This window comes from Leopardus geoffroyi, chromosome A2 (genome assembly GCF_018350155.1).
Source record: "Leopardus geoffroyi isolate Oge1 chromosome A2, O.geoffroyi_Oge1_pat1.0, whole genome shotgun sequence".
Lineage (NCBI taxonomy): Eukaryota > Metazoa > Chordata > Mammalia > Carnivora > Felidae > Leopardus > Leopardus geoffroyi.
In genome coordinates, this window is record NC_059331.1 from 147,540,492 (window position 1) to 147,564,086 (window position 23,595).

The 23,595-nt window shown below is 42.2% G+C and overlaps 1 protein-coding gene and 1 long non-coding RNA gene across 4 annotated transcripts in view; one reads left to right on the forward strand and one right to left on the reverse strand.

The window, feature by feature from the left end:
- MKLN1 (muskelin 1) overlaps positions 1 to 23,595 on the forward strand; it is a 376,956-nt gene that overhangs the window by 76,171 nt on the left and 277,190 nt on the right. The window lies entirely within an intron of this gene.
- On the reverse strand, positions 1,755 to 22,811 carry LOC123606882. 3 transcript variants are annotated; one of them, XR_006716537.1, is made up of 4 exons: positions 19,302 to 22,811; positions 18,481 to 18,632; positions 5,470 to 5,937; positions 1,755 to 3,929 (listed from the first exon to the last, which is right to left on the reverse strand). It is a non-coding gene; the product is annotated as an uncharacterized LOC123606882 (long non-coding RNA). The 3 variants fall into 3 exon arrangements; XR_006716539.1 differs by adding an exon at positions 13,095 to 13,214 and having other exon boundaries at positions 1,755 to 5,937; XR_006716538.1 differs by having other exon boundaries at positions 1,755 to 5,937.

Sequence of the window (23,595 nt, forward strand, 5' to 3'; positions counted from 1 at the left end):
ATCCCACAAGGCAGAAATCAAGGTATTAGGCTAGACTCTTATCTGAAGGCTCTGGGGAAGAATCTGCTTCCAAGCTCATTCAGATTGCTGGCAGAACCCAGTTCCTTGTGACTGGAGCACTGAGGTGCCCGTTTTCCTTCTGGCTGTCAGCCGAGAACCATTCTCTGTTCCTAGAGGCCACACACATTCTTCCTCCCGTGCTCTTCTCTATCTTCAAAGCCGGCACTCACCCTCAAATCTTTTTTTTTATTTTATTATTTTTTAAATTTACATCCAAGTTAGTTAGCATATAGTGCAACAATGATTTCGGGAGTGGATTCCTTATTACCCCTTACCCATTTAGCCCATCCCCCCTCCCACAACCCCTCCAGTAACCCTCTGTTTGTTCTCTATATTTATAAGTCTCTTATGCTTTGTCCCCCTCCCTGTTTTTATATTATTTTTGTTTTCCTTCCCTTATGTTCATCTGTTTTATCTCTTAAAGTCCTCATATGAATGAAGTCATATGATATTTGTCTTTCTCTGACTAATTTCACTTAGCATAATACCCTCCAGTTCCATCCACGTAGTTGCAAATGGCAAGATTTCATTCTTTTTGATTGCCGAGTAATACTCCATTGTGTGTGAGTGTGTGTGTGTGTGTGTGTGTGTGTGTATACACCACGTCTTCTTTATCCATTCAACCATCAATGGACATTTGGGCTCTTTCCATACTTTGGCTATTGTGGATAGTGCTGCTATAAACATTGGGGTGCATGTGTCCTTTCAACACAGCACACCTGTATCCCTTGGATAAATACGTATTAGTGCAATTGCTGGGTCGTAGGGTAGTTCTATTTTTAGTTTTTTGAGGAACCTCCATACTGTTTTCCAGAGTGGCTGCACCAGCTTGCATTCCCATCACCCTCAAATCTTTCTCACATTCAGAATCTTCTTGACTTCCCTCTTCTGGTACCAACTGAGGAAACCATTCTTTTAAAGGGTTCACCTGATTGACCCAGGCCCATCTGGATAGTTCCCATATCTTAAAGTAAACTGATTTAGGACTGTAACTGCATCTGCAAAATCCCTTCGGAGCAGTATCTAGATTAGTGACTGAAGCAGTACCTAGATTAGTATTTGACTGAAGTCCAGGAGATGGGATTCTTGGGGAATTATCTTTAGAATCTTGATAACCATAAGGAAATAGAATTACCCAGTTAACCTGAGATAGGGTCTGGAAATACACTCCCGACAGTATTGAATCAAATAATTTAATTATTACTTTATTCCTGTTTTTTTAATGTGTTTTTATTTGTTTTTTAATGTTTATTTATTTTTGAGACAGAGAGAGACAGAGCATGAACGAGGGAGGGTCAGAGAGAGAGGGAGACACAGAATCTGAAGCAGGCTCCAGGCTCTGAGCTGTCAGCACAGAGCCCAACGCGGAGCTCGAACTCACGGACTGCGAGATCATGACCTGAGCCGAAGTCGGACACCCAACCAACTGAGCCACCCAGGCACCCCTTTAATGTGTTTTTAAAGAAATATATGTGTATGGTTTATTTTTTAATGTATGTATTTTGGGGGTGCACATCGCCACATTTCTTATGGATGTATGATCAAAAATGTTGCCAAGGCTATTTTGGGATATGTTTTGTTTCAGGGGCCTGTGAATGTCCAAGTGTTAAGATGTAGGTGTGAAGTTAGACATGGGCGTGTTGGGGAGGGGTTTGGTGATGGCAGGTGAAGACAGGCAAGAGGCTGAGATTGTGTTAAGTACAGAGGAACAGTTTATTCTTGTTTATGATGTATTCACAGAAGACCTTTGAGGATGAGAATCATTTTGCTTGCTATTTTCTGTTGACAAGTCCAGAAGTTCAAACACCCCGGGATTCTTTGTGTGTAATTTATGAGCAGTATTGGGGAACGTTTCTAAACATAGGGGCATTTTAGAGTATGCTGGATCTCCATCACCAGAATGCTGTATCCCCAGTGTGAAGAGGTTGAACTTCTCAAAGATTCTGGTGCACAATTTCAATGTGCTATGGCCCGCCAGATGCACGGGATGTCTGGTATGCAGGCTGAGCCCGTGGGCCCAGCCGGCTGCTGATCCAGAAGCCTGGGCTTACAAAAAGTCGCCTCAGGACTGAGAAGGTGTGGAAAGGACTAAAAGGATCATGGAGGGAAATGAATGAAGGCTGCCGATCAATCTCTCCAATTTTAACATTTTACCCAAAGGACAGTCTTACGAAAAGTCTGGTTTTCTGGTGAAGAGAGTACAAACGGTTTTAGCCTTTAGGAAGAACATACACAGAAATATGAAAACCTCACAAAAAGGCAGAAAATTTTAGATGCTAAATATTTCTCTCTTTGTCCAAGAACATTTTGGTTTTCCCCGTCTTGAAATTCTGGCCAAAAAATGGAGGAAAGGAGGACATCGCCCAAATGTTTCTTTTAAATTGTCCCAGAACTTCAGAAAATGGTCAGAAAAGGTAATCACATTATTGGAGCAAAAAGAGAGAAGTCAATGGAGAAGGCATTTAGTAACTGCACTGATAGAGCATGAAGACATGCGGCTTGTTAAGCTTTGGAAAGTAGGACACAGGAGGAAAGAGGCTGTGTGGAAGAAATTAGTATTGCTTATTAATTGTGATGTCTTTAAAGCATAACACATTTTACATCCTTCAACTAACAAAGTTATTTTTCTCTGTGAAGGACAACTCTAAGGATGCTGATAATAGTTTACAGATGTTCTTTTATTGCTAAAGTTTCCGCTTAAAAAAAATCTTTCCCCTCATGTATTCATTCACTCGGAAATATTTGATGAGAACCTGCCATGTGCCTTGATCTGGTGCTAGGAATACAGCTGTGAACAGAACACACAAGGTCTCTCCTGTCATGGAGCTGATATTCTAGTGTGAAGGAGGTGGGAAATAAATAGTTACATTTCATACATGACACATAAAGAGGTAAATAAGATAATGTTAGACAGTGGTAGGTGCAAACATAAAGAAATAAAATAGGATGAAGTGATGGATGACCAACCAGTTTGCTGTTTTAGATTGGTGGCCAGAGAAGACCTCTCTGAAGAGATAACATTTGAACAGTGATCTAAATGACAAGGAGGGGCTGGTCATGAAAAGATCAGAAATGCATAGCACTCTAGATGGAGAAAACAGGTGGTTCCAATGTTCCCAAGACGGTAACAAGTTAGCGTCAGAGGAAGAGAAAGAAACCCTGCATGGTTGGAAGTCAGGAGCAAACAGAAAAGTGGAACAAGATAAAGTTGGACCAGTGAGCAGAACCTAGATCTTCTAGGCCTGGAAGGTCAGCGTAAGAAATTTGGATTTTAGAGGAGATGGGAAGCCGATGGGAGGTTCTAAACAAGGAAGTGATTGTTTCTGTTTATTTAGGGGGCAGTTGCAGTAATTCAGGTGAACAATGGTAGCTTGAACTAGGATACCAGTGACTAAGGGCGAATAGAGTGGATTAGGGGTACACAGGGGAAGTAGAGTCAACAGAACTGTGTGGTATTTTTTTATGGGGGACATAAGAGAAACAAAGGAATCCAAGCTCTCTCCTCTGTTACTGGCTCAGGCACTGGGCAGATGGTGATGCTATTCAGTGAGACAGGTAGGCTGGGAATAAGAAGTGTGGCAGTCTGTGTCACTTCCCTCTCCAACAGCTGTTCTCTTCCTCCTTGCTAACAGAGCCCTGACTTTGTTGAGGGTGACAATATGTCCAGCTCCAAGTGATGAATCATGATCAGTACATTTCAATTATAATAATCCCATTCTCTTTTGCTAGATACTCAATTTCCCCATCTCCTTTGCAGCCAGGAATGATTCATTTCTGGCTAACGAGACCTAAGAGAAAGCCTTCTGGGGACAGATTTGGCTATCTTGAGCACCATCACAATGCCTGGAGTCACAGCAGCCATCTTGTGACTACAAAATAAAAGACAGGATAATTAAAGGCCAACATGTTAAGGATAGTGACAGGAAAAAAGAGAAACTACCTAGGTCCTTGATGGTGTAGTTGAGCAGCTGAATTAACACCAGAAATAATCTATTTCCAGACATCTCTTTATGAAAAAAGTAAAACTCTATTTAAGCCTCTTGGGGTTGTTTGATTCAAGAAGATTAAGAGAAAGAATCAAGACTTCTCTTTTGGCCGTACTCAGTTTGAGATGCCTATTAGATATCCATGTGGAAGTGACTGTCTAAATTATTCCCTTCAACATTGGAAAAAAAACATTTCTAGGTATTTTTATCTTTTCGTATTGCTATAAAACAAGAAAATGTGAAAAAATAATTACAAAAGTGAACAAAGTTGCAATGACCATGAGGGAGTTCAAATCAGAGGCTGACATCAGTACAGAAACTGACTTCCCTAGTACTGGCAGGTTAGCAAGGTTGAAGTTATTAAAACTGGAAATCTGGGGCAATGAAGAAAGCTCAGTCTGAGGACAAGTTAGGTCTCTGCATTTCCCAGTACTTTCCATCACCTTGGTGGGGAAACACTGTTCTAGACTAGAGTAGTATTTCTATTAAGATACCTTCTCACCTACATATCACAGTGTTCATGCATTGCTTTATTTCTTCTTTTGACATATAACAAATAACCTAATGAAAATTCCCTCGCTAACTTACCCGGGGAACCTAAAGTAGGCCAAATTGAGCTTTTAGCACAGTTTCTGGTTGCTGATAAAAATCAGTATCTACAAACCCAATTGCACCTATTTCCATTAGAGCTATCACCCAAAACTAGATCACCAGCTTTGTAGATTGAAAGCTTGCCAGCCCACATATATTTTTTCTCTTAAACACTTTATTGTATGCTGGATGGTTTAGACTCCATCTATAGAAAAGAACAGTATTTTTTTTTTTTGCCAGCAGCCTATCAGAAATAGCTATTGATTTTGTGTGTGTGGACAAGTAACTGAGTCTGCAAAATTGACTTCTCAAGATAAGTGTCTTGTATTCTGCCCATACCATGAGTCTCTGTCCTCCTGAGGTTAATTGGCTCATCATATTCCATTTCCATGTTCTCTAGTTCATCACTATGCTTGGGATTTTTGCCCCTACACCTTTCACTTTGTTTTCCCATAATTTATTACAACCCACATTTTTTAAAACAGTTTTGGATCTGCATTAATTTTTAAGTCCCCGGAGGAACATTATGTTCCCAAACATTATGTTCTGCACTCTCATGCTCATACCACTTCGTGTAGTGCCAGACACCTCCTGGGATCTCAAAAAATGTTGTTTCTTTTTAAAAGATAGGCGATTACTATGGGCTGCCCATAAAATATCTTTCTCAGTTGAGTTACTGAGTTTGTTAGTCTCTCTTCATCGCCATAAAAGCACAGGTGAATGTTGACTGGTCTTACAGGAGTGTTGGGGAAAAATGATGAGAAGCATTAGGAATGGGAAGAGCTTTCTTTCAAAATATGAAATGTTAGGGAGATGATAGTGTCATTCTTACCAAGCAGGCTTCAGCTCAAGTGGAGCTCACTCCACGGATAGATGCTGTTCATCAATATTGAAAAGAATGGCTGTCCAGCAGGATCCGCTTCTGCTGGTGGGATCTACTGCAGACAGAACTTCTTTTCAAAGATTCCAAAGATCTGCTATACCCACAAATTCCGTCTTCTCTCAGCTTCTCAGCTGTATCTAGAACACTTCAATGCTTTTCTACATTGCAGATTTGAACCTCCCTCTGGATTCTTCTAAAGTTGTTTGAAGCAGAGGAATAGGACCATGGACAGAGGAATAGCCTTCCAATCCCTGATGCAGCAGGAAAGTGAACTCTTCCTGCCAAGAATCCCGGAGAGGGGTCTTTAAATGAATAAACTCTTCTTTATTCAAGGGTCACTTTCTCCTTTTCTAATTTCCCTTTGGAGTGGCACAGTTTCTTCTGGAAACATTGGCTCCCTCTACCAACTCTATGCTCCTGAAACACAAACAGAATACTCATTTCTTGCAGATGCAGCTCTTAAAATACTTTAAAATACTTTCATCATAAAATATTTCAAACAGACAGAAAAATATAGAAAATAGTTTACCAAACATCTGTGTATAAAACACTCAACAGATCTTAATGTCTGCTTATTTGCTTTAGGGGTCTTGTTTGTTTGTTTGCTATAAAAAGTCTTACAAGTAGTTTAAACCCATTATCTACTCCCGATCTCATTCATTTCTCTATTTTCCCTCCTTTCCTCTTTTCTGAAAAGTAATCACTACCTGGAGGTTCCTATAAATCATTCCCATGCATGTTTTTTATACTTTTATATTATATGTATATATTCATAAACAATATATAGTATGCTTTGTATTTGTAAATTGTAAAGGAATACTATATCACCCTGTACATAATATTCTGCAATGCATTTTTAGTCATTGTTACTTAAAAAAATTTTTTTAAATGTTTATTTATTTTTAAGAGAGAGAGACAGAGCAAGAGCTGGGAAGGGGCAGAGGGAGATACAGAATCTGAAGCAAGCTCCAGGTTCTGAGCTGTTAGCATAGAGCCCAACGCGGGGCTCAAACTCCTAAACCGTGAGATCATGACCTGAGCTGGAGTTGGATACCCAACTGACGGAGCTACCCAGGTGTCCCTAGTCATCATTTCTTTTTAGATTGATTCACATTGTAACCTGAAGAACTAATTCATTAAATATACCTGTTGTATATTATTCCCTTGTTTGAAATACACAAATTACTTATCCACTTCCTGCATTATGGATGTGTGAATTGTTTTCAGTGTGTTGTTATTTGCTATAATAAACAATACTGCAATTAACATTTAAATACCTATCTCCTGGTGCACACCATGTGACAGTTTTTCTAGGCCACAGGTTCTCAACCTTGGTGTTATTGACATTTTGGACTGAATAACTCTTTGCTGTGGGGTAGGATATTTAGCAGCACTGCTCACCTCTACCCCAAAGGTACCAGTAACACCCCACCCCCACGCAGGTGTGACAACCGAAATGTCTTCAAATATTGCCAAATATTTCCCAGGAGGCAAAATCACCCTGGTTGAGAACCACTAATCTAGAGAACAGAGAAACTGCTGGGTCTTAGGATTTATATAAATACATATCACCACTTTGCTTTCTAAGTGTCCTGTTTCTCCACATCTTACTAATTTTTGGTACTTTCAAATGTTAAAATGTTTGCCTATTTATAGTTACGAAATGGTAACTTTTTATTATTTAATATTGTTTTCCCTTCATTTCTAGTGAGACTGAACATCTTGTATATCTATTGGCCATTAGGATTTCTTTTCTGTGAATTGCTTATTTATATTCTTTGTCATTTTTTCTTTCTAGTTGTTTCTTTTTCTTATTGCTTTGCAGTTCTTTATAATTTTTGAACATGAATATCTCGGTTGTTGTATGTCTGAAAAAATATCTTCTCTCTTTGTTGATGATATATTTTTATTTTGAGGTAGTAAAATTATTCACCTTTTCCTTGATGATTTTATTCTTTTGTGCTTTATTTAATAAGTTCTTCCTATCACAAGGGTATAAATATAATCTCTTATATTTTTCCTAGAGGTATTAAATTTGACTATTCAAATTTAGGTCTTTAAACCAACTTAAAATCTTGTAATGTGAAATAGAAAAAATATGTATAAATATTCCAACACATATTTATTAACTAACTCATTTTTTAATCCAGGTTTGTTATGCTGCCTCTGGTTTTAAATTTTAGTTACTTGGGGGCGGCAACTGGGTGGCTCAGTCAGTTAAATGTCCAACTCTTGTTTTTTGGCTCATGTCATGATCTCACAGTTCGTGGGTTCGAGTCCCTGCTTGGGCTCCACACTGACAGTGCAGAGCCTGCTTGGGATTCTCTCTCTCTCACTCTCTCTCTCTTTCTCTGCCCTTCCCCCACTCAAACATTCTCTCTCAAAATAAATAAATAAACTTAAAAAAAAAAAAAAAGAAAGAAACCTATGTGGAATTGTGTTAGAGTAGAGATAGGATAGGTAAGTTTTCTTCTCACTTAAAAACGTACAAAAGAAGACGACTTGCCCTTCCTATCTTTGTACGGAGTTGGAGGAGAAAGTGATGGCTGAAACAGTGGCAGCCATCTTGCCACCCTGAGAGGACAAGCTAGAGCCTAGCACACTGAGAATGGCTAGGCAGGGAGATGAAAAGTCCTTAGGTCTCGGAGGTGTCATTGTGCTGCTGAATTAGCCAATACTGAAACCGCCTACCACTGGACATCCTGTGACGTGAAATAATAAACCTGTTATTGTTTAAGCCACTTTAAGTTGTATATTCCCTCACTTGTTGCCAAAGACATTTCCACCTACTATAATTAGTTTTGACCTTTACGGTTTTACATGAACTCAGTGACCATTGTTGCGTGTTACCTAATCAGGTTGGGATTTTAAAAATTGGGTTTGCACTGAAATCAAACATTAACTTTAGAAGAAATGTCTTCTTCATTTTAATGAATATTCCAATTCATGAGTATGCTATATGTCTCCATGTATTAAATCTCAGTTAATTTGTTCCATAAAAAATTACTATACATGGGGTGCCTGGGTGGCTCAGTCAGTTAAATGTCCTACTTTGACTCAGGTCATGACCTCACAGTTTTTGAGTTTAAGCCCACGTCGAGCTCTATGCTGACAGCTCAGAGCCTGGAGCCTGCTTCCGATTCTGTGTCTCCCTCTCTCTCTGCCCCTCCCCTGCTTGTGCTCTGTCCCTCTCTCTCAAAAATAAATAAACATTAAAAAAATTTTTTTTAATTTTTATACATAATGTCAACATTGTATTTATAGATAAAAATCCACGTCTGTATTACATTTATTCCTAGGTACTTCATCGCTTATTGCTATTAAAACTATTAAAACTGGTTTCTTAAATATCGTAGGTGATAAATACTGAGATATAGGATTGCAATTGAATTTTATTTCTTCATCTTATACCCTGCAGCTTTGCTGAGTTGTCTTTGTAGTTCTAATATTTTTTCAGTATGGTCTGTTTGATTCTCCTTATAGACAATCATATTACCCAGTTAAGAGAGCTTGTCTTTTCTTTTCCCATACTGTGGTAACAGAGATGCCACAGAGGCAGTCATGAGGGCTCTGTGCCCTTCCTTGTCTTCCTGCCAGACCATTTCCTCACATAAGGCCCATCTTCAGGCAGTGGCGAGGTTTTTTTTTTAGCCTCTTTAATAAGCGACTTTGTGTTGGGGGGGGCGGTTCTCAGTCCAGCCTCTGTTTTGGGGTGGTGTTTTTTTTTTTTTTTTTTTTTGGTTGTTGTTATTGTTTTAAAGTTTATTTATTTATTTATTTATTTTTGAGAGACAGAAAGAATGCAAGTGCATGAGTTCACATGAGCAGGGGAGGGGCAGAGAGAGAGGAAGAGAGAGAGAATCCTGAACAGGCTTTGCACTGTCAGCACAGAGTCTGACACAGGGCTTGATCCCATGAATCCTGAGATCATGACCTGAACGGAAGTCAACAGCAGGTTACTCAACTGACTGAGCCACCCAGATGCCCCTAGTCCCTGTTTTGAAACTACCATTAGATGGGGCGCCTGGGTGGTTCAGTCCATTGGGCATCCGACTTTGGCTCAGGTCATGATCTCGCATCTTGTGAGTTCGGGCCCTGTGCTGGGCTCTGTGCTGACCGCTCGGAGCCTGGAGCCTGCTTCGGGTTCTGTGTCTCCCTCTCTCTGTCCCTTCCCAGCCAACACTCTGTGTCTCTCTTTCTCTCTCTCTCTCAAAAATAAATAAACATTAAAATTTTTTAAAAAGAAAGAAAGAAAGAAACTACCATTGGTAGTTTCCAACAGAAAACCTGGTTCTGGCTGGTTGCAGTTCTGGCTCCCACACACTTTCCTCACTTTTAGTCTTCCTAATCCTGTAGAGATCCCATTCCAGCCTCCTCTGCCTCAGACCTGGAGCCCAACAGGCCCATGTCTTCAGTCTCATTTATTGCTCTGCATTCCTAGTTCCTAGAAGATTTTACCTTTTGGGCCAACTGTTTCTTTTAATCTTTCTCTTTTATATTTTATTTTATGGGTTTACTTATTTATTTTTTAATATATTTTTTAATGTTTATTTATTTTTGAGAGAGAGAGAGACAGAGCATGAACAGGGGAGGGACAGAGAGAGAGGGAGGCACAGAATCCGAAGCAGGCTCCAGGCTCTGAGCTGGCAGCACAGAGCCCAAAGCAGGGCTTGAACTCATGGACCCTGAGATCATGACCTGAGCTGAAGTCAGACGCTCAACCGACTGAGCCACCCAGGCGCCCCATCTCTTTTATATTTTAAAGACCATTCTTTGTGTTTAGAGCTGAGAAAGTCCCTCCAAGGTTAATGTACAATAATGCTTCCTTGACCAGAAATCATGATTCCAAATGTCTATTTTGTAAAGAATTACAGAACTAGCTTCTACCCCTGCTGATACCACACGTAGCAATTATTATCAAACATAATACTACCCAGAATTTTCAGTGTCCTTCACCCCCTCATGCTTTGTGAATGCTATAGTGTCTGTGTTCCTCAACTGAGTATGGGACATGGGGATTAAACACTATTTTCTACACCTGAGAAAACTGAGGTTTCTTGCTTAATTGTGGCCAAGAAGAACCAGACGGAATTGCAAGACTGTGAGTTTCTCCAAAGGGGGGGCTGTGCTTTGTTCATCGTGTACCTCAGACAAAATGGCGCTCAATGAAACTTCTTGAGCTGAGCAAACTCAACCCTAGGCCCATGCCTAGCTTTATTCCACAGGATGTCTCATGATTTGAGGAGACTCCTTAATATCTAGGCAATGCTGACTTAAAAAGGGAGGAAAGGAAGGACAAGAATAAGATCAACAAGAGCTGATTTTAAGCAAAAGTGAATGAAAAGGAAGTGTCAATGGCATTTCATCTAGAAAGGGAATTTTGATTGAGATTTAGATTTTTATACTAACCTCCTTGTATAAACTAGCTTAGTGTGTAAATATAATCAAAATAGCATTCATTAAAATTGCAAAACTTATTTATTAAAATATGTAAAACAGCCAGCTGCAGCAGTAGTGATTAAGAAGTATAAAAATAAATTATTTTGCCAACAAGTATTTGTTGCGTTCCTACTACGTGCCAGCATTGTATAGGGAGTTGGAATACAAAGATAAATGACACAGTCCTCGTACAGCTAACCATATAGTTAGGCCAAGTGACAGGCAAATAAATAATCCAAATATGATGGGATAAGCTCCCTAAAAGAGTGTTAGTTCAGGGGCACCTGGGTGGCTCATTCAGCCAAGCGTCCCACTTCGGCTCAGGTCATGATCTCACGGTTCATGGTTCGAGCCCCACATTGGGCTCAGTGCTGACACCTCAGAGCCTGGAGCCTGCTTCGGTTTGTGTCTCCCTCTCTCTCTGCCCCTCCCCCGCTCATGCCTTATCTGTCTCTCTCCCAAAAATGAATAAAGATTAAAAAAATGTTTTTAAAAAGAGCATTAGTTCAAAGAGATATTTGTACACCTGTGTTCACAGTGGCATTATCCACAGTAGCCTGGAAGTAGAAGCAACCCAAACGTCCATCAACAGATGAGTGAATAAACAAAATGTGTCATGTGCATACAGTGGATTATTCAGGTTTAAAAAGCAACAAAATTCTGATACATGCTATAACATGGAACTTTGAGGATATACTGAGTGAAATAAACCAGTTACAAAAACACAAATACTATGTGATTCCACTTACATGATGTACCTAGGGGTGAGGGGTAGTTGGCAAGGGAGGATTGCAGGGAGGGAGTTCTTTAATGAGCATTGAGTTCAGTTTTTCAAGATGGAAACATTCTAGAGAATGGATGCACAACAGTGTAAATATGATTAACACTATTGAACTTTGCACTTAACAATGGTTAAGGTAGTTGGGGCACCTGGGTAGCTCAATCGGTTGAGCGTCCAACTTCCGCTCAGGTCATGATCTCATGTGTAAGTTCCAGTCCTGCATCAGACTCTCCGCTGTTAGCGAGGACCCTGCTTTGGATCCTCTGTCTCCCCCACCCCCCCACCTCCCGTACCTCCTCTGCTCTGCTCGTGCTCTCTCTCTCAAAAATAAATACACACTTAAAAAATTGTTAAGGTGGTAAATTTTATGGTACGTGCAATTTACTACATTTTTGTTTAAAGTCTAAAAAAGTATTAGCTTCATGAGGGTAGGGGCCTGTTTTGTATGCTCTTAAATTTCTAGCATCTAACAGAACGCCTGATGCATAGTAGGCTCTTAAATACTTGACCTTCCTCTGGCTTCTCCTCCCCATCCAACATCCTACGCAACACGGCAAAGGCCAGGTCCTCTGTGAGCCAATTCAGCAAACAAAGGCACTTCTCTCCTTAGGGCCCCGAAGGGGAAGAATTTCAAATATTTGTGATTTGATATTTGTCCTGGTCACACCAACCATTCTTTACTTCTCAATTATGCTTATCTGAGCTCTTTGGCATTTAAATTTCCTAAAGATAGATACTGTTTCTACATCCCAAAACAGAATTGTGATGGACTTTGTTAAGAAAAAAAAAAAAAACATGGAAAGATGTCTGTGAAATGAAATCATTATTAGGCCAATGTACAAACCAGCTCTGGAGCCTCGCTTGCAGGGCACGGGAGGAAGGATGAGGTAATTAGCATATATTTGTAGAGTTCTGCTGCTTGTTCCCCCCCCCCCCCCCCCCTTCACTGGCTCCATCTGATTCCAGTTGCTTAGTTTATTCTTTTGTGTTTGGTTTTTTTTTTTTTTTTCACTTGGTCAAAAATAGAGAGACCCAAAAAAAAAAAAAAAAAGTTTCCTTGAACTTTTTGCAGCTTTTCTTTTTTCCTCATGTATTTGGTTTCCCATTTGCCATGATCCTTCTTCCTGCCACCTGCTTCTTTCTCTGCTTTTCCTACCTTTCCCAATGAGGGCTTTTCCCTGCGTTCCATAACCCTGGCTTTGTGCCTGGTACCCATGAAGGACAGGTGAGTGTGGTATTTAGTTACAGCACAAACACGGATCCTGCCCGAGGGCCTGAGCGATTTGCATCAAGGAATTTCCTGTTTCTGGCCCGGGCACTGGACAGCGCTCCCTGTTGTTGGTGCTGACTTTACCTCGGCCCCGGGCATGCATGTTGCGAGGCTTCAAGCGTAGAACAGAAGTGCCATGGCTAACGCTGGAAAAGAAGCCCGGAGGAGAAAGTCTTCAGGGTATCTTTCTTCTGTCTCCTCAAGCTAGTAGGGTGGAAAAAAGTGCAGACCAGAGTCACCCCAGACCTTCTTGGAGACAGGGTCAATCATAGAACCAAGCGAGGTTTCCAGGCCTGGAGGGTTGATCATGTTACTTTTAAAATGCAGTCGTTGGGGCGCCTGGGTGGCGCAGTCGGTTAAGCGTCCGACTTCAGCCAGGTCATGATCTCGCGGTCCGTGAGTTCGAGCCCCGCGTAGGGCTCTGGGCTGATGGCTCAGAGCCTGGAGCCTGTTTCCGATTCTGTGTCTCCCTCTCTCTCTGCCCCTCCCCCGTTCATGCTCTGTCTCTCTCTGTCCCAAAAAAAATAAATAAACGTTGAAAAAAATAATAATAAAATAAAATAAAATGCAGTCGTTACAGGTGCTTGAGAGGCTCAGTCGGTTAAGTGTCCAACTTCAGCTCAGGTCATGATCTCGCGGTCTGTGAGTTCAAGCCCCGCGTTGGGCTCTGTGCTGACAGCTCAGAACCTGCAGCCTGCTTCAGATTCTGTGTCTCCCTCTCTCTCTGCCTCTCCCCAACTCACACTGTTTCTCTCTCTCTCTCAAAAATAAAATAAGCATTAAAAAAACCCCTGAAAATGCAATGTTTAAATAGCTGTTGCTGTGATAGACACTATTTGAAGTGCTTTTCAATATTAACTCATTTAATCCTTTCAATATTAACTCATTTAAGCCCCACAACAACTCTGTGAACTGGGAACTGCTATTGCCTGAATTTTATGGATGAGGAAACTGAGGCTCGGAGAGGTTAAGCGATTTGCTCAAGGTCCCAAAGCTAATAAGTGGTAGCATCAGGATCTGAATCCAGACAGCCTGGTCCCTGAATCCGTGCTTTTAGCCACCATATAGGTAACATACCCTCGCTTTTTGAAAGTATACATTACACCACTTCCCTTTTACAGAAGACCTACATTAGTACTTGTTTTTGCTAACCAAAAGAAATCCAAAGAGGATTTTTGCTTTTACGCAGAAAAGCCCAGCAGGTTCAGCGTTTGTTTTGCGCGGAGCTCGACCAGAGGCAGTGCACGCCCTGAGCAGCGTGAGTGGCCCCGCCAAGCCCCTTCCCCACGAACTACACCCAGCATCTCCGCATGGAGCCACCAGAGCTGTGAACTGGGTCTGGGAGCATCTGTGTTTTATCTCAATTTATTTTGTGCACCTGTTAGCAAGATGTGTCCTGAGGTATCAGGAAAAGCCTAAGAGGGGTTATTTCTTATAAATTGATGGTAATAGCTTTTCTGCTTTATGCCATTTCAGCTTATGAAAGGATTTGTAGGAATGCTCCACTTTTGTATTGTGGGCGGCACCTGCACTATACTGCCTCTCTGGTTTATGCCCAGTCTCCCAGGATTTCCTTTGGAGATGTCATGACCGATTTTATAGAATATCTTCTCCCCGGTATAACACCCTCTGGTAGGAGCTGGGCAATGTGTGTATCCCTCTGAAATTTCTGCGCAGATCTTGGGATACCTGCCAGCAATCACGTGTTCACAGGCTCCATCCTGCAGGAGACATAAGAACCAGACCTCCTCCCTTTCCTCTGGAGCTCAGGGCATAAGAAAGCAATCTGCACTCATACAAACTCTAAGAAAGAAAAATTTTAGCATATGTTTACTAAAGATAAAATGTCATGGGGCACCTAGGTGGCCCAGTCGGTTAAGTGTCCAACTCTTGATTTCGGCTCAGGTCATGATCTCACAGTTGGTGGGATCGAGCCCCATGTCGGGCTCTGTGCCAGCAGCGTGGAGCTTGCTTGGGATTCTCTCTCTGTCTCTCCCCTGCTTACATGGGTGCACGCGCTCATGTACACACTCTCTCCCAAAATAAATAAATAAATTTAAAAAATATATGTCATACTATGTCACCCCTTGTGTAAAGTGCTTACCTCCCAACCCCCATAAGCGATGATATTACCCTGGGATCTGTTCCCAGTTGGGGTGAGTTCTCGGGGAGCTGTCCCCACCTTCTCTACCCAGACCCTTGTGAACAGCATCATGAATTTTTTAGATGGTTGGCTGGACTTGGGAGTGACTTTCAGAGCTATAGCACAGATCTTCCGGTGAGTGTAACAAACTGGTCTGGAGAGAAGCCCATGACTTTGGCCTCTTTGCCCTGGAAGACCATGCTGTGGCCCTGAATATCTGCAGATCCTCTGACCTTCCCTATCTCCCTCTGGCTGTGCCCCAAATGGCTTTCCCTGGTAAAAGCTGGATTCGCAGAGAAGGAAGCTTCACAGGAAGTTAGCATGAGTTTGGCTTTCTGCTGTCCCCATGAACTCTGACCTATGTTGAAGGACTGGGTCTCGTTGTTGCACAGAGACTTGTCTCTGGCCTCTTCCATGACTACTACGAGCTTCCCACCCATAGATCCAGGGCCTCTGCCCATTCTCCATCTCCAAAATGTGTGTCCTGAATCTTCCTCCTATTGAGCCCTAGTTCTAATCTGACTGGACCTGGCTAGAAAATGAATCCCTATTAACAAATTCGCCGGTAACATCTGAGGCAGGGGCTCTCCTCTACATATTGCATTTGTATCTTAATAGGAATATTCAAAACCAAGAAGTTAAAAAAGAAAGATTGAGTATCTAGGGGTGGAATGTCAGACTCCTTTACACAGAGATCTGGGGGGCTGGTGTCCCGTAGGTCTCCCCACATTTGTATATGCACCTAAAACTGGCCCTCATGTCAATATCAGGTCCACGGACATCCTCAAATCCATAATAAAAACATTTACTTTGCAGCAACAACTATCTCTCTTTGAGTGTGTTCTTAGGATTCTCCAGATCCTAGGACCCAGAACAGGGCATGTGAGGGAGTTCAGTTTATTGGCAATTGGAGCACAGTCCTTTGTCAAGTGGGGTATTTCCTCTGACATCACTGGACTGCTTGTCAGCTCCAGAGTAGGTCTTTGCCAGGAAAACCTGAATTGAAGAGGAGGCTTGGCCTTGGGGAAGCGAGCCTGTGTCCTGGTGGGCTGGGTGCCTCTATCAGAGGCACTGACTCCCTGAGGGGAGGGAATCCAAGAGGGAAAAAAAAAAAAAGGTGTAAACAGTGGAGCTAAAGCAGCTGGCTCTGCCCAGGTGGCACTTTTGAACTGGTGGAACAGTGACAGCCCCAGTCTCGCCTATACCATCAGAAGCTGTGGGTCTTCCGTGCCCACCCTGCCTGTCTTCTCCCACCCACTCCTTCCCCCTTCCCTCCCTGTTCCCATGAAGACCAACCTAGGTGACACCTGTTTCCAAAACCTTTGTACTTCTTCTTTGATCCCTTTCCTCAAAATATTCTCAACCTTCCCTCCTCCAATGCCAGACTGTTGGCATCTGTCTCCCGTCTTGCGCAGTCTGCGATCCCTGGCTAACCATGGTTTTATAATTGTCTCTGGTTAAAGTTTAAATAGATGGGTTCCAGCCCGAGAGAAAAGTGTAAACAAGCCCTTTCTGCAGTCCTTCAGAACTGCTGACTTCCAGTGCTTTCGAATTCTGTGCTACGAAATTCATTCAGCTCCGCCCTAACCAAAGAACTGAGAGCCACCACTGGGCTTTCTGAGATGTGAGAGCCACTCTGAAACCTTTGAGAGGCTTTTAGATAATCTGCACTTTTCTTTTTAACTCAATTAAGCCATCAGGATCCAATTCCTACTCTAGGATGTGTGTCTGGTGTATCAGAGAGAGAACGGTGAAGCAATCTTCATTGGCTGGCCGCTGAAGAAAGGAAGGAAGTGAAAGGAATTGTCATTTCCTTGCTGGAATTTTTTTCGGGGGGGGGGGGGGGGGAGGGGGAGGGAGGAGGGGATTGTATGTGTTGCCCCAGGTTTTTGAGTTGATGAGGCTGTCTTAGGAATCACGAGAATGGGATTGTTCTTGGCCCGTGTGGAAGAAAGAGGGCGGCTCGGGCTTGAGCTGATGATTCAGGCATATTATCCACTTCATTTGGTGTGTTTCTTCAGAAGTAAGCAGGCCATTGTTTTGAGTCTTGGTTAAGAATATTGATTTTCTATATTTTTCAATTTTGTGTACTTTGTGTACTTGTGATCTGGTGTCAGGATGAATTCAGCAATACTTTCGGATGTTTTTGTCAAGGATTTGATTGGAACCTTGCCTTCCCCCTACTCAAAAACCTTCAATAATTCCCCCATTTCAGTTTCAGGCTCCTATTCAGAGCCTTCCACGGCCTGGCTCCAACCCACCTTCACCTTCCACTATCCCAACCATGCACTGACTTCCCTGAACTTTCCACCCAGCTCCTGTAACATGTTCCCTCACTCTGCAGTGTCCCCAAACCTGCTGTGCCTTCTCCCCACCTCCTCAGAGTCTTCTCCAAATGACACCTTCTGGTGTTCTGTGAACTTTCCTTGCTCTCCTTGCACAACCAAGCCAATCACTCCTTCCCTCAGTTCTGACTGTCCCCTTCACAGCAGCCCTTATTTCATCATCTATTGTTCAGCCTATATTGGGTACCAGCTTCCTACACCAGCTACTTAGCTCCTGAGTAGAGAACAGTCCATTGCAACCTCCCTTACTGCCCTGCCTTGTAGGTGGCTCATTGTCAGTGTTCAAAAATATTCAATCTTTGGGGAGCCTGGGTAGCTCAGTGGGTTAAGCATCCGACTCTTGGTTTCAGCTCAGCTCATAATCTCATGGTTCGTGGGTTTGAGCCCCACATTGGGCTTGTCACTGGCAATGCAGAGCCTGCTTAGGATTCTCTCTCTCCTTCTCGCTCTTCCCCTCCCCAACTCATGCTCTCTCAAAAAAAAAAAAAAAATATATATATATATATATATATATTCAATCTTTATTTTTCAACCTCTCTGAAAACTTGATGTCGATATTGTTAAAACAGCTCTTGAGAGGACCCAAGAGGAATGAAGAAAGGACTCTGGGGCCAGACAGATTTGAGTTCGAATCTAAGCTCGGTTGAGTATTAGTACCAAGATGGCTTCCTTTCCAAGCCTCATTGTCTTCATTTGTAAGATGAAGACAGTAAGGTCTCTTTATGGGTTTTGGGGAGAATCAAAATGAGATAATGCAAGTTATGAACGTAACACAGTCTGTCTTATCCTTACCATCCCTTGATGCTAAAACATTTTAAATGTTGAAACATCTTACTCTGGGACATGAATTGCATCAGTCAATTTAATAGATACGCGCCACATTTTCCTGTTGCTAATACAATCTTCCTTGATACAACAGTTTCCTCTCACTCCCGCTTGTGGGTTTTTCAAAGGCTTATCTGGTAAGCAGGATCGGACTTACCTATTTATTGGTTACCTGAAGAAATCCCAGTGATGGGGAAGATGACCAGGCAGCTGCTCTGTTTTTTGCTGAGTTATTTTCACATGTTTGGGGGTGGGGGTGGGGGGGGCATCCTCACACCATCACAGCGGGCTCTTCATTTCCAATGTTAACTTCAAAGAGGAGAAAAGACACCTGTTAGGACACTATTCTCTTTCCCCCTCCACCAAAAGTCAATTGCTACTTTCACCCATGGGAGGGAAGCAGTGAATTCCATTCATCCATCCAACATTTATTGAGCACCTGTTATGTGCCAAGATGCTAAGCCACTAAGATACTAAGATGAATCAGCCAAGGTGTACGCCTTTAAAAGTTTGGATCTAACGTGGGGTTGGGGGGGGGGGGGGAGGGGAGATAAGCACCTAAATGAAATAACGATGTTACAGGTATAGAAGGGCCAGGCAGCCTATCAGGAAAAGCTTCAGAAAGAGATTATTATGCTTGAGCTGAGTCTTGAAATATCAGTACGTGGTTGTCAACAATGCGGGCAACACGCTTCGGGTGGAGGAACCCCAAGTCTGATTCCTTCCCCTCTGATGGCTTCAAATAGCCTGAAGTATCTGGCTCCACCGTCTTTACACAGTTCAGCGGTCTTCTCCTCAGTCCAGGTGACTTAAATCCTTCTCTGGCAGCAGCAGCAGCAGCACGATCAGCGCTGGTTCCAGAGAAGGAACATCAGAGGCTCTGCAGCCGCTTCTGCTGCCAGGGCCGGAAAACAGCTGGAGTCCTCTGAGCTCCCTGGGGGGAGGGTGGAGGAGCTGAGCACGCATGTGCGCGCATACCTGGGTCTGCGCGGGCCTGCGGAGGAGAGCGTCTAGGGGGTGCGGGCAGTGTCCGTTTGGGTAGCCAGCTACGTATTTATCTGCAGGTGTTGCCACAGGAAACAGAAGTGGATGTTCAGAAAACAAAGCGACAGCTCGGGCTCTCCTGGTCCAGCTGAAAGACTACACAGAGAAGGGGGGAGGTTGAAACAACCTCGACCAAAACAGAGTGAAACAGAGAAGGAAGTTGCATCAGAGGAGGAAGAATGCCAGTGTCACGCTGAAGAGCCACAAATGTCACAAAACAAAAATAAAATGTGGGACTCTCAGTCTATCTAGTCGAACACTATGAAAGCATTGTCTTCTTCAGAGAATTATTAAGATTACTGAAATAGTAGTGTAGCAAACGTGCAGAACGCCGGAAAACACAAACAAAAGATTGTTATGATTTTTTTAAAGTTACGTACATCGTATTTTATTTATTTGGATTAGCGATTATAACTTTGTCTTCTACCTCCATATTCAAGTGTTTTTTTTTCCCTCCAGCACTTAAAAAATATTAAAAGTGAGTTCTGAGATTGACTTATTGAAGAACACTTAAAAAGTCTCATTATTAGCACAAATTGGGAATTTTAATAAAGATACTCCAACAATAGTGAAGTGATTGCAGATGTCAGAGCAAGAAATATAGATCCCAAGGATGTTAAGTTTTGTTGTCTTTCTTTTCTTTTCTTTCTTTCTTTCTTTCTTTCTTTCTTTCTTTCTTTCTGTCTTTCTTTCTTTCTTTCTTTCTTTTTCTTCTTTCTTTCTTTCTTTCTTTCTTTCTTTCTTTCTTTCCTTCCTTTTCTTTCTTTCTTTCTTTCCTTCTTTTCTTTTTAAGTAATCTCTACCCCCAACATGGGGCTCAAACTCAGGACCCTGAGATCAAGAGTCACTTTCTCTTATTGGGTGTTGTATGTAAGCCAATTTGACAATAAATTATATTCATAAAAGAAAAGAAAAGGAAAAGAAATGAAAAGAAAAGAAAAGAAAAAACAGGTTAAAAAACAAAAGTCACTTCCTCTCAAATGAGCTAGCCAGGCGCCCCTCAGGGATGTTAAGTTTTTTCATTTTACTTCATATAGAAATGTTAGTGTCTTTACCAAAAAGGAATAAAAGACTAGTCTCCCTTTTGATCACATTCTTGTAACTGCAAAAATGAAGACTTTAGGTGAGGGGGTTTTACTAAAAGTTAGTATAACCTTTGGGGCACCTGGGTGGCTCAGTGGGTTAAGCGTCCAGCTTTGGCTCGGGTCATGATCTCATAGTTCATGAGTTCAAGCCCCATGTCAGGCTTCGTGCTGACAGCTCTGAGCCTGGCGTCTGCTTCCAATTCTGTGTCTCCCTCTTTCTCTGCTCCTCCCCTGCTCACTCTGTCTCTCTCTCAAAAATAAATGAACATTAAAAAAAAAAAGTTAGTATAACACTGGAATAAGCATGGTACCAGGTCTCATAGGAGTCTTTTGACTCTACTACTTTACAAATATAGTCACAGGAATTGGCTTTCCACCTCCTTCTTAGAATTAAAATGATTAACTGATTTGCCAGTTTTACAAATGGCTAAAAGTATAATGAGTTTGGGGCAGTGAATTAGAGAAGTTTTGTGTGCTTTGGTAAAAGTGCAAAACAGTAGTTCCCAATTGAATACATTATTAGTCCATATGCTAGTTTACCAGGTAAGTAGTGAATGGGCTTGGGGTAGACAGAGGGGAGAGGCAATGATTAGGGAGAGAATCCCCCAGGAATGGAGAAGGGGAGCAAGTAAGTCTGATGCTCACTCTTGGTGTAGGGTAGGCTCTCAGTAAATAACTGTGGAAGGAACGAAGGAGGGGAGGAAGGGAGGGAGGGAAGAAGGAAGTGAATTATTAAATGGTAAGTACAAAGAAAGTGGAATACATGCCTAATTCACAATGAAGCTTAAATTCTGCTTCATGACAGGGTTATAACATAGTATTTCCCTCTGCTATACCTGCCTTGGCGACATTTAAAGATGTATAATTTTCAGAAGTTACGAGACCCTTAAAAAAGGAAACATATAAAAATTAGATTTGGAGGAAATGGAAATCTATGCAAATCTAAATTTTTAGATTTTTCTGAAGATATTTTTACAAGTCTAAATTCAGTGCTACATTTGGAACATCATAATGGATTGAAATTGTTTTTTATTTTTAAAACAAATTACTGATAGGGCTACAAGCTGACATCAAATATCACTTGACTTTGGCCCGCTGAGGAGAAAAGTTAGCAAAAAGTTAGACAAGAAACCATAAACACAGTAAAAACAAATGAAACCAGAAAGTTGTACACGTTTTTCTAGACCCACTGCTTTTTATAAGAAGTTTGTTTTCAGAAAATAATTCAAGGGATGGGGGGAAAAAGGAGAAAAAAGTAAACCAAATTCATGCACTGCACCTTTTTTCCAGGCACCTACATTTTTGTCTAATGAGTGGATGCCCTCGTATTTGCCAGTTTCCCTGCTTTCTGGGCTCCCCCATCTTCAGGGGCCCTCCATCTGGACATACTTCCTGAAGCAGAACTTGCTGGGGATGCCGAGTCCCATTCCAGAGGAGTCTGATAAACTCCCTGCCTTAGCTCATGTTCTGGGAAGTGTGTCCTTTCTGATGGTGCTCCCAAGGAATGCGAGAGGGAAAAGAGGATGCATATGTGAACTTAGGGATGCTGAGTTCTGTTTTACATTTTAAATCTATAGATCTTTCCTTCAATGAGTGGCAGGCCACTCTTAATTCCTGCTTCTCTGTACTGAAGAACTTAGCATTGCTTCCCCTGGTGATCCAAGGAACTTTGCTCTTTGCCCAAAATACCTCTCTCTCCCAAAGCAATTTCCCCTCCTCTGAGAAATGCTGTCGTGTCAGGCTGCACTGCCCTTGAACCAGACAACTTTCTCTGCTTGTCTTTATCTGTCTAAATAAAGCTAACCTACATTTGCTGTCTAATTCATTCGGATGCTTGCTGATGCTATTTAAAGCATCCCTTAAGGCTCCGTGGAAAACAAGATGCATTATCTCCAGTAGAGAACCTTTAGGTTTGTTGGTCATTTAAGGAATTCAAGAATCTAAAGAATCCATTCAGTCTTTAGTAGTTCAGATTTAAAGGACAAAGGAACTCTTCCGTGTGTTTTATTCCAGGCAGTCTTCCCTGACTTGTACGTTGCTGGGTTCAGCTGATAGAAAAAGAGGTAGCTAGAAAGTTAATCTCTCTCTCTCCACCCCCCTCACTGTGTGTGTGTGTGTGTGTGTGTGTGTGTGTGTGTGTGTGTGTCTAGGCTTCATGAAATCCAGCTTTTCTGAAGATTAATTTCACAACAGAATGTATTTTTCATCCTGGACTCTGATAACTGGTTAGCCCACTGTGAGTTAACCTTCTCCTCTCAGGGAGCAAATGTGAAAGATCAAAAGAAGCTGTCACCTTTGGAGCGCCTGGGTGGCTCAGTCAGGTGTCCGACTTTGGCTTCCGTCATGATCTTGTGACTCTTGAGTATGAGCCCTGCATCGAGCTCTGTGCTGACAGCTCAGAGCCTGGAACCTGCTTCGCATTCTGCGTCTCCCTCTCTTTCTGCCCCTACCCCGCTCATGCTCCGTCTCTCTCCCCCCCCCCTCAAAAATAAATTAAAAAAAAAGAGCTGTCATCTTAGTAAACAGGCTTTCGGTGAGTTTTTGGCTTGTCTCTACTTCCTGCTCTTCAGCCTCCATCTGACATTTCATTAGAGAATCCTGGTACTTTCACACTCCAGAAAAAAAAGGAAATTCTAAACAAGGAAAGGAACAAAATATTGGTGTTGTAACTAGGACTCCACTGTGCACTTCTATACGACTGGGAGTTCAGAGAGGTTCCAAATCTGTTGCTTTTTTTTTTTTCAGATCTGATATCATGTCAGTCTGTTGGCTTGCTTAGTGGGAGAGAGAGCTGGTACAATGGGATGGTTTTAACCATTAGTGCCCCGCTGCTCCCTGGAGCACATGTTTTTCTCAGCATCCACTTGTTCAGCCACGATTCTGTGACGTCCATTGCAGAGAGTGAGTCAGAAGCCACAAGCTAACAGGTCTATTCCTTCCCACTGTCACCTAGGAAACCAACGCATCATCCACAGGAAATGCAGGCCCCAATGGGGGGTGTGCCCAGATCGGGTTATAAAGCTGGCAATGAGTTTTTCAAAAGAGGTCAAATAATAATGCGTAGAATCTCAGTCTAGCCTGGAAAGTGGATCCAGCCTCTGTGGCATGGATGGAGGACAGTCATGCAGAAATACCAGGAGGAA